This window comes from Panulirus ornatus, chromosome 57 (genome assembly GCF_036320965.1).
Source record: "Panulirus ornatus isolate Po-2019 chromosome 57, ASM3632096v1, whole genome shotgun sequence".
Classification (NCBI taxonomy): domain Eukaryota; kingdom Metazoa; phylum Arthropoda; class Malacostraca; order Decapoda; family Palinuridae; genus Panulirus; species Panulirus ornatus.
This window is the reverse complement of record NC_092280.1, coordinates 8,567,298-8,578,800: the sequence shown is the minus strand read 5'-3', so window position 1 is coordinate 8,578,800 and position 11,503 is coordinate 8,567,298.

The following is an 11,503-nucleotide window of genomic DNA, read 5'->3' as shown; positions in this document are numbered from 1 at the left end:
CCTGGCTCCCCTGTAATAGCATGGATAATCCCCCTTAGATTCACCTGGCTCCCCTGTAATAGCATGGATAATCCCCCTTAGATTCACCTGGCTCCCCTGCAGTGGCATGACTAAATCCCCCCCTTAGATTCACCTGGCTCCCCTGCAGTGGCATGACTAATCCCCCTTAGATTCACCTGGCTCCCCTGTAATAGCATGGATAATCCCCCTTAGATTCACCTGGCTCCCCTGCAGTGGCATGACTAAATCCCCCCCCTTAGATTCACCTGGCTCCCCTGCAGTGGCATGACTAAATCCCCCCCTTAGATTCACCTGGCTCCCCTGCAGTGGCATGACTAAATCCCCCCCTTAGATTCACCTGGCTCCCCTGCAGTGGCATGACTAAATCCCCCCCTTAGATTCACCTGGCTCCCCTGCAGTGGCATGACTAAATCCCCCCCTTAGATTCACCTGGCTCCCCTGCAGTGGCATGACTAAATCCCCCCCTTAGATTCACCTGGTTCCCCTGCAGTGGCATGACTAAATCCCCCCCTTAGATTCACCTGGTTCCCCTGCAGTGGCATGACTAAATCCCCCCCTTAGATTCACCTGGCTCCCCTGCAGTGGCATGACTAAATCCCCCCCTTAGATTCACCTGGCTCCCCTGCAGTGGCATGACTAAATCCCCCCCCTTAGATTCACCAGTTTCTCATACCATAATTTCGCTCCGCTTTTCCCGGCCTTATCACACCTGGCTGGCCATCACCTTGAACTTGGCTCCGTCAAATATACACAGATGCATCTCCTCACTGAACGATATTTTTGAAAGCACAGACTTTAAAACGTCTTGTTCTGCACAAGACGAAGTACACATACATACGAAGGATACGAAGCAAATGAAAAGAAAAAAAAAAAAAGAAGAGCGATAGATCACGCATGATCTGCTTATAATAAGTTCAGTATTCACATTCTGATTTTCCACTCGGGTTAAACAAATGACCGGATCAGAAACCATAAATAGGACCCTCGCAACACAGGGTCATAAGCGAGATTATCTTATAGCAGGAGAGATAATAGCGCCCCCGGGGAACCAACCAGATATGAAAGGAACATGTATGAATATTGTTAACATATAAGGCGTGCTCACCTCGGGGCGAGAGGTGATAAATGAGAAGAAATATGTGGCATATCCTGAGCAGGTGAGATGATTACAGGCTTCGGTAAACAGAAGGGGGATGATGAGTGGGACGCGGGGCGGGGAAGGAGAGAGAGAGAGAGAGAGAGAGAGAGAGAGAGAGAGAGAGAGAGAGAGAGAGAGAGAGAGAGAGAGAGAGAGAGAGAGAGAGAGAGGACCTACGTTAAACAGAAGGGAATGATGAGTGGGACGCGGGGAAGGGGAGAGAGAGAGAGAGAGAGAGAGAGAGAGAGAGAGAGAGAGAGAGAGAGAGAGAGAGAGAGAGAGAGAGAGAGAGAGAGAGAGTGGAGGACCTTCTGGGAGACGTTGGGGGTTTGGGGCGAGGATGTCACCAACCACCACACCAACATCCATTACCACAGCGAATAAAAGAAGAAAATACATCCTATAATCCACGATGGCGCGCACAACAAAGGAGAGAAGATAAAAAAAAGAGAGAGAAATTAGAGAAAAGAAAAGATGAAAAAAAAACAAAAGAACCAAAGGCACAGAAACCAACCGTATCTACTGTCTCCCACCAAGAGACGTGGACAAGACTCCGACCCCCTCAGCCCCACACCACGGGCTCTGTCGCCTATTATTAACCTACACTATGAAATATAAACGTCTTAAGTATGTTTTCGTGTCAGGCTGGTGTTTCATGACATGAGGGGAGAGGGAGAGCTTGGGGCTGGGAGGGAATGGGTGATGGGGTGGCACAGGGCGGCAGGCAAGAGGAGGAGGCAGGAGGTCCCACACACACAAACACGAACACAATTTACTGTACGTGTTTACTCTTCCCTGGGTTAGAAAAAAGAAACACCACATGATAACAGATGTTAACCACACTCGCCAGGGATCCCATGCGACATCAGGAGGTTCTTGTAACAACCTCTTCACATCAGCCATATATCATTTCTTTCCTTTTTTTTTTTTTTTACTGTCCCCAAGTTCAATAGAGAGAGAGAGAGAGAGAGAGAGAGAGAGAGAGAGAGAGAGAGAGAGAGAGAGAGAGAGAGAGAGAGAGAGAGAGAGAGAGAGAGAGAGAGAGAGAGAGAGAGAGAGAGAGAGAGAGAGAATATTGTCATTACTGAAAACATTTCAGTGAATCTTAACATTCGAGAGTACTTTTGCGAATCTTTTGATTATATCATTCTAAACGAAAGAGCTCAAAGTTAAATATCAACCGATCCCTTTCTATATATATATATATATATATATATATATATATATATATATATATATATATATATATATATATATATATATATATATATATATATATATATATATATATTTGTATATGAGCTGCAGCAAAGGAAGATATGTTATCTCAAGATATCTGCCAACAACTCTAGTTTTCTCTGACCACTTTCTCGATGGTGACCAGGACGGCCCCTCCTGATGGCCGGCCGCCCCGCCCTGTTTACTCCCAGGCGCCCCGCTTGGCCGCCCATGCATGCCCCGCCGCCCCACGCCAGATAGCGGGGCTCCTGCGGAACCGTGGGGACGCGTCACGGCCACGGGTCGAGGCGTGGGTGTGGTCAGGACCGGGTGTTTAGGGAGGTTGGAGATGATCAGGAGGGAGTGTTGGGGAGGATGAAGACGGTCGGGAGGGAGTGTTGGGGAGGGTGAAGACGGTCGGGAGGGAGTGTTGGGGAGGGTGAAGACGGTCGGGAGGGAGTGTTGGGGAGGGTGAAGACGGTCGGGAGGGAGTGTTGGGGAGGGTGAAGACGGTCGGGAGGGAGTGTTGAGGAGGGTGAAGACGGTCGGGAGGGAGTGTTGGGGAGGGTGAGGACGGTCGGGAGGGAGTGTTGGGGAGGGTGAGGACGGTCAGGAAGAGGTATTGGGGGATCAGGCGACGGCCAAGAGGGAATGACAGAGGGGATAGAGAGAGTAAGGGTGAGGGGATACCTTGTATAGTTATAAAGATCACGTCGACGCGCCAGCTCCGACAGCGACCGGAACACAAAAAGTAAACATGAAAGACTTCATCACTGTGGCGCTGAGGACCCAGCCAACAGATAGCGAGCCAGAGGAGCTCTTAATATCCCGGGCCACACGCTAACATTACGAGGCTTGATGGCTGGGACATCCCAGCAAAGGGACAGCGTGAGGCAAGGCAGCTCTGAGTCAGCCTGTACAGATTCTAGCACCTACTGGAGAGAGGCAAGACTTGCATCCGATCAAGACTGAGACCCTTCCCATTTCTCCCAACACCTACACGCCTTAGCTACAGAGGGTACTGGAATAAGGCTATACCAGTTGTCACTAATGATAAATAATCCTGCATAAAAGATGTGAATGACCAACTTTAGTGACTTGAAATCACCTGGTGTATGCTTGTGGGGAGTAGCGTGGAAATATGGCGGAAACTAGAAGACAAGGAGGACACAGACTATAGTCAAACCCCAGACCCCGTCAGCAGTTCCATGAAGTTCCAGCACACTTGGTTTGTCACGGGGGTTCAAAGACTCGAAAGAAGCTCTAGGATTCACCTTACACACCTAACCTAATTCCCTCTCTAAACCAAAGAACAACACGACACACAGAGACCTTAGTCAGCTGCGGGTTTATAATATAAATTAGGCACCACGCGTAACCAGCAAGCCATTCACACATCTCAGTAAAACATACGCCATACATATGTACACTACAACTATCTGTTCCTCGGCTGTACGTTCCACTGTCCAGTCCTTTTATGCCTCACTACCAGCCCCTGTGACTATGTTTCTACCTCAACTTCCACCTGCTACCCGTGGGTGGCATTAACGATTATTTTCCTAGTCCGCCCATCACGATTTTGACCCCATCCTTCATATCTTTCTTTTGATTGACTACGAATAAAAGGGGTGGGGGGAGGGGGGAGGGGGGGGGAAGAAGAGTTTGGAGAAAGAAGATGATGTACAGAAACAAAAGATAGTCATTGAGCGTACAGATGTATGGTGTGGGTTTGTTGACATACGGGGAAAGTTCGCTGCATATGGACTTTTGGTGTCATTTATGTACATATCCCCGGCAGACTGAGATGTGTGTGTGTGTGTGTGTGTGTGTGTGTGTGTGTGTGTGTGTGTGTGTGTGTGTGTGTAAATGTTTCCTTATCCGTAAACTTGAAAGCTATTCTAACATTTGTTGTCTCCTCAGCTATTCTCCTAAAGCGAAACTCTTGCGAGTCTCACACTCATTATTTTGTATTTACTTGGGTTAGATTTCATCGACAATGCATCAGACCAACGTTGTAGCTTGTCTCGGTCCGCTTGTACGCTGAGGTAAGCGTTTTCTACCTCCCTCATGACTCTGGTGCCATCCCAACCTACCCTTTCGCCTTAGAGGTCGGAGAAATTTGTTACACGTGCCATCTTTCCCCTGACTCCGTGTTGTTTCCCACGTAGGCAATTTCTCCTTTGCAAGCAGTCATCCATTTACCAGGGTACTGCAGCCGACGCTTCTCAGAGAAGACAGATGTGTAGTTCAGCGCAAATTCTCGATCTCCTTTCTTAAAAATTAGCACGACGATCGCCCCCCTTCTTTTTCTGCTTCCGTGACACGACACCCTCATCTAACGATACTGAAGGGATGCCTTGTGCATCTCCACACACACCTCTTTTGCTCAAACCTAGACATTCCCTCAGAACCACATGCTTCCAGTGGGTGAAGGCTCTTTATGTATTTTTCTAGCTCCTTCACTCACTTTTCAAGACACCTTCCTTACCCCCACCTCGCTAGTGATGGGCTAAAGTGTTCTCTACTCTGAAAACTCTTCTAACCTTGTCATTTAGCGCATCCCTATATCTTTTACATTGCTATTTACAAACTAAGGTCATTTAGCGCCTCGCATGTCTTTTACGTCGCTATTTACAAACCTGTGATTCAGCGCCTCGAGTATCTTTTGCATTGTTATTTACAGACTTGTCATTTAGCGCCTCACATATCCTTTACAACATTATTCACAAACTTGCCATTTGGCGCCCAGCATGTCTTCGACATCTTCATCTACAAACTTGTCACTTACCGCCTCGCATATCTTTTACGTTACTTACAAACTCGTCATTTAGCGCCCCACATATCTTTTACATCTTCATTTACAAACTTGTCATTTAGCGCATCGCATATCTTTCACTTCGTTATTTACAACTCATACCTCTGCCTCCCTGACTGCTCTATAACCGACAATTTACTCCTGATAATTTTATGGGATTTTTTTTTCCATTCAATTTTTTTTACGTCTAAAGTTTCTCTGTTATATATCTTTCTAAACAACTGGAGGTTTTCATTAAAGTCTCCAACACGACTTATGACGGCCATAAAAGAGGTTCCTACATAACGCACAAGCCCCCACTGCCACTAGTTATATATATATATATATATATATATATATATATATATATATATATATATATATATATATATATATATATATATATATATATATATATATATATATATATATATATATACATATATATATATATATATATATATATATATATATATTATATATATATATATATATATATATATATATATATATATATATATATATATATATATATGTATATATATATATATATATATATATATATATATATATATATATATATATATATATATATATATATATATATATAAAATGGTTTTTTGTTATATCAACCGCTGTCTCCCGCGTTAGCGATGTAGCGCAAGAAAACAGATGAAGAATGGCCCAACCCACCCACATACACATGTATATACATAAAGGCCCACACACGCACATATACATACATACATATACCTTTCAACGTATACATACATATACATACACAGACATATACATATATACACATATGTACATATCCATACTTGCTGCCTTCATCCACTCCCGTCGCCACCCCGCCACACATGAAGCAGCAACCCCCTCCACCCCCTCAAGGCAGCGCCAGGAAGACAAAAAAGGCCACATTCGTTCACACTCAGTCTCTAGCTATCATGTGTAATGCACCGACACCACAACTCCCTTTCCACATCCAAGCCCCACAGACCTTTCCATGGTTTACCCCAGACGCTTCACATGCCCTGGTTCAGTCCATTGACAGCACACCGACCTCGGTATACCACATCGTTCCAATTCACTCTATTCCTTGCACGCCTTTCACCCTCCTGTATGTTCAAACCACAGTCGCTCAAAATCTTTTTCACTCCATCTTTCCACCTCCAGTTTGGTCTCCCGCTTCTCCATCTTCCCCCCACCTCTGACGCTTATATCCTCTTTGTCAATCTTTCCTCCCTCATTCTCTCTATGTGCCCAAACCATTTCAACACACCCTCTTCTGCTCTCTCAACCACACTTTTTATTATCACACATCTATCTTACCCTTTCGTTACTCAATCGATCAAACCACCTCACACCACATTCTGTCCTCAAACATCCCATTTCCAACGCATCCACCCTCCTCTGCACAACCCTTTCTATAGCCCAAGCCGCGCAACATTGTTGGAACCACTATTCCTTCAAACATACTCATTTTTGCTCTCCGAGATAACGTTCTCTCCTCCACACATTCTTCAACGCTCCCAGTACCTTCGCCCACTCCTCCACCTTGTGACTCCCTTCCGCTTCCATGGTTCCATCCTCTACTAAGTCTACTCCCAGATATCTGAAACACTTCACTTCCTCCAGTTTTTCTCCATTCAAATTTACCTCCCAATGAACTTGTCCCTCAACCCTACTAATAATCTTGCTCTTATTCACATTTACTCTCAACTTTCTTCTTTCACACACTTTACCAATTTCAGTCACCAGCTTCTGAAGTTTCTCACCCGATTCAGCCACCAGCGCTGTATCATCAGCGAACAATAACTGACTCACTTCCCAAGCCCTCTCATCCAGAACAAACTGCATACTTGCCACTCTCTCCAAAACTCCAAACTCCCATCGATCCCATCCATAAACAAATTAAACAACCATGGTGACATCACACACCCCTGACGCAAACCGACATTCGCTGGGAACCAATCACTTTCCTCTCTTCCGAATCGCACACATCCCTTACATCCTTGGTAAAAACTTTTCACTGCTTCTGGCAACTTATTTCCAACACCATATACTCTCAAAACCTTCCAAAAAGCATCTCTGTCCATCCTATCATATGCCTTCTCCAGATCCATAAATGCTACATACAATCCATCTGCTTTTTAAAGTATTTCTCACACACATTCTTCAAAGCAAACACATGATCCACACATCCTCTACCACTTCTGAAACCACACGGCTATTCTCCAATCTGATGACCTGTACATGCCTTTACCCTCTCAACCAATAACCTCCCATATGATTTCCCAGGAATACTCAACAAACTTATGCCTCTATGATTTGAACACTCACATTTGATACCTTTGTCTTTGTACAATGGCACTATGCATGCATTCCTCCAATCCTTAGACACTTCACTATGATCCATACACACACCTAATATCCTTACCAACCAGTCAACAGCATAGTCACCCCCTTTTTTAATAAATCCCACTGTAATACCATCCAAACCCGCCGCCTCGCCGGCTTTCATCTCCCGTAAAGCTTTCACTACCTCTTCTCTGTTCACCAAACCAATCTCCCTGACCCTCTCACTTCGCTCACCATCCCGACCAAAACACCCTATATCTGCCACTCTATCATCAAACATTCTACAAGCCTTCAAAATGTTCACTCCATCTCCTTCTCACTTCGTCACTACTTGTTATTACCTCCAAATTTGCCCCCTTCACTGATGTTCCTATTTGTTTTCTTGTCTTACGCAAGTCATTCACCTCCTTCCAAAACATCTTTTTATTCTCCCTAAAATTTAATGATACTCTCTCACCCAAGCTCTCATTTGCCCTCTTTTTCGCCTCTTCACCTTTCACTTGACCTTCTGCCGCTTTCTTTTATACATCTCCCAATCATTTGTTCTACTTCCCTACAAAAATCGTCCAAATACCTCTCTCTTCTCTCTCACTAACAATCTTACTTCTTCATCCCACCACTCACTACCCTTTCTAGTCTGCCCACCTCCGACCTTCCTCATGCCACATGCATCTCTTGTGCAAGCCATCACTGCTTCCCTAAATGCATCCCATTCCTCCCCCACTCCCCTTACGTCATTTGCTCTCACCTTTTGCCATTCTGCACACAGTCTCTCCTGGTACTTCCTCACACATGTCTCCTTTCCAAGCTCACTTACTCTCACTACTCTCTTCTCCCCAACATTCTCTCTCCTTTTCTGAAAACCTCTACAGATCTTCACCTTCGCCTCCACAAGATAGTGATCAGACATCCCTCCAGCTGTCCCTCTCAACACATTAACATCCAAAAGTCTCTCTTTTACACGCCTATCAATTAACACGTAATCCAATAACGCCCTCTGGACATCTCTTTTACTCACATACATATACTTATGTATATCTCTCTTTTTAAACCAGGTATTCCCAATCACCAGTCCTTTTTCAGCACGCAAGTCCACAAGCTCTTCACCATTTCCATTTACAGCACTGAACACCCCATGTACACCATTTATTCCCTCAACTGCCACATTACTCACCTTTGCATTTAAATCACCCATCATTATCATCCGGTCTCATCCATCAAAGCTGCTAACACACTCACACAGCTGCTCCCAAAACACTTGCTTCTCATGATCTTTCTTCTCATGCCCAGGTGCATATGCACCAATAATCACCCATCTCTCTCCATCAATTCACTCAGAGCCAAAACATCCAGGTTTCTTTCCTGAAACATACTACTTATCTCTCCTTTTTCCTCAACTTTGTTACATCCACAAACACTTAGAAACCCCACTCTGAGTCTTCGAGGAGGATGAGCACTCCCCGCATGATTCCTTCTGTTTATCCTTTCAGAAATCTAAATACAAGGAGGGGGTTTCCAGCCCCCCGCTCCCGCCCCCTTTAGTCTCCTCCTACGACACGCGGGGAATACGTGGGAAGTATTCTTTCTCTCCATCCCAAGGGATAAATATATATATATATATATATATATATATATTTATATATATAAATATATATATATATATATATATATATATATATATATATATATATATATATATATATATATATATATATCTATATATGTTCTCACCTTTTTCCATTCTGTACTCAGTCTCTCCTGGTACTTCCTCACACAAGTCTCCTTTCCAAGCTCACTTACTCTCACCACCCTCTTCATCCCAACATTCTCTCTTCTTTTCTGAAAACCCATACAAATCTTCACCTTCGCCTCCACAAGATAATGATCCAGTTGCACCTCTCAGCACAGTAACATCCAAAAGTCTCTCTTTCGCGCGCCTGTCAATTAACACGTAATCCAATAACGCTCTCTGGCCATCTCTCCTACTTACATACGTATACTTATGTATATCTCGCTTTTTAAACCAGGTATTCCCAATCACCAGTCCTTTTCAGCACATAAATCTACAAGCTCTTCACCATTTCCATTCACAACACTGAACACCCCATGTATACCGATTATTCCCTCAACTGCCACATTACTCACCTTTGCATTCAAATCACCCATCGCTATAACCCGGTCTTGTGCATCAAAACCACTAACACACTCATTCAGCTGCTCCCAAAACACTTGCCTCTCATGATCTTTCTTCTCGTGCCCAGGTGCATATGCACCAATAATCACCCATCTCTCTCCATCAACTTTCAGTTTTACCCATATTAATCTAGAATTTACTTTTTTACATTCTATCACATACTCCCACAACTCCTGTTTCAGGAGTAGTGCTACTCCTTCCCTTGCTCTTGTCCTCGCACTAACCCCTAACTTTACTCCCAAGACATTCCCAAACCACTCTTCCCCTTTACCCTCATCAGGTGCCATACTTAACAAAGTTATTTAAATCTCAACATCACAACGGAGTCCCACCGTCTAACACTAATCAGTACAGACCAACCACTGGTTGGTCTTATTATAAAGATTGGTGTCGGACGGCGGGAATCAAGTGTGATGTTTGGGATTTAAATAACTTTGTTAAGTACTGGCCCCTGATGAGGTGGATTGTCTCTACGAAACATGTCGTGCCACATGTAGAAAAAAATTACATGCTAAATGAAATTGAATGAACTGCTGAAGTACGATTTCACCTTCATATGTATTGCATCATACTGGTAGAATATTCATCTTGCACAGCAAGGTAAGAAAGTGCCTTGCTGATGTCTTTGCCTGACTCAATGCTAAACCACACAAGGGTCGTGTTAGTGGTGAAAGGCGTCATATAAGGGGACTAGCTATTCTTGATAATCCTGGGAAGGTAAAATAGACATATGATAAAGAAAGAATTTAATAGTGGAAGAATTGGGCAAAAAACAGAGAGTAGCAGTGAGTGTCTCCGACGAGATTCTGCCACGAGGCGGGGCTAACGCGTGATGCTCTCCGCAGCAAGGGAAGAGGAAGGGAGGAAAAAAAAAGAGAAGACGAACTGAGAGGAAATGTGATAAACAACTGAAGATCAGAGACGCTTTAGGTCAGACACACACACTGCCTCGTATCTTGTTCGGGAAGTAATAAGCCCTTATGATGAACACTTTCCTGGTGTTCAGCTTTAGTTCATCCTGTTCCTCGAGCACAAACAGCGCACCGTTGCCCACCAAACTGTACCTGCTTGCCTGGGCTGAGGGGGAGGCGGCCGTAACGATCTCGAGGGGAAGTCTTCCCTGAGCGGCCAGCGCGGGGCAATGAACGTAAGAATCGGGCGACGGGGCTGCACACAACGTCAGCCCCGATACCGGCCGACCGACGGGGCATCGGCCAGAACACCCGCTGCCTCGTGTCGTGTGTCGCCGTGTCATACGAAGCTCAGGTCCGCCAGGTATATCACTTAGCGCCCTGACGTAAGTGTTCTGCGACATGCCAGAGTACATGGGAGTCGTGCCCGCTAGGCGGTGTTGTGGGCAGGCAGGCGCCACGGTCTGTGGGGTGGGTTCCTCCTCCTACTCCTCCTCCTCCACACACACCAAGGCCCCATGAGATTGTCGTCTCGTTCCACACACACACACACACACACACACACACACACACACACACACACACACACACACACCGGGCTCTGTGCAGGGCCTGTCAGGCTGGCTGATATATACACAGAGTCGACCCTCCCCCCTTACCCCAGAGGCACTATGAGGCCCGGGGTGGACGCGAGACATTACCTTCCGATGTTGAAAAGATCGGGGCTCGGAGCAATGCACTGATCCCCTGCACACAGAGAGAGAGAGACAGATAAAGAGATACAGGCATTACTATATCTGCAAGGTGTTGTACAGGTATTCTAGACAAGAATCCGAACATGCACATCAGCTTTGAATTACATGCAC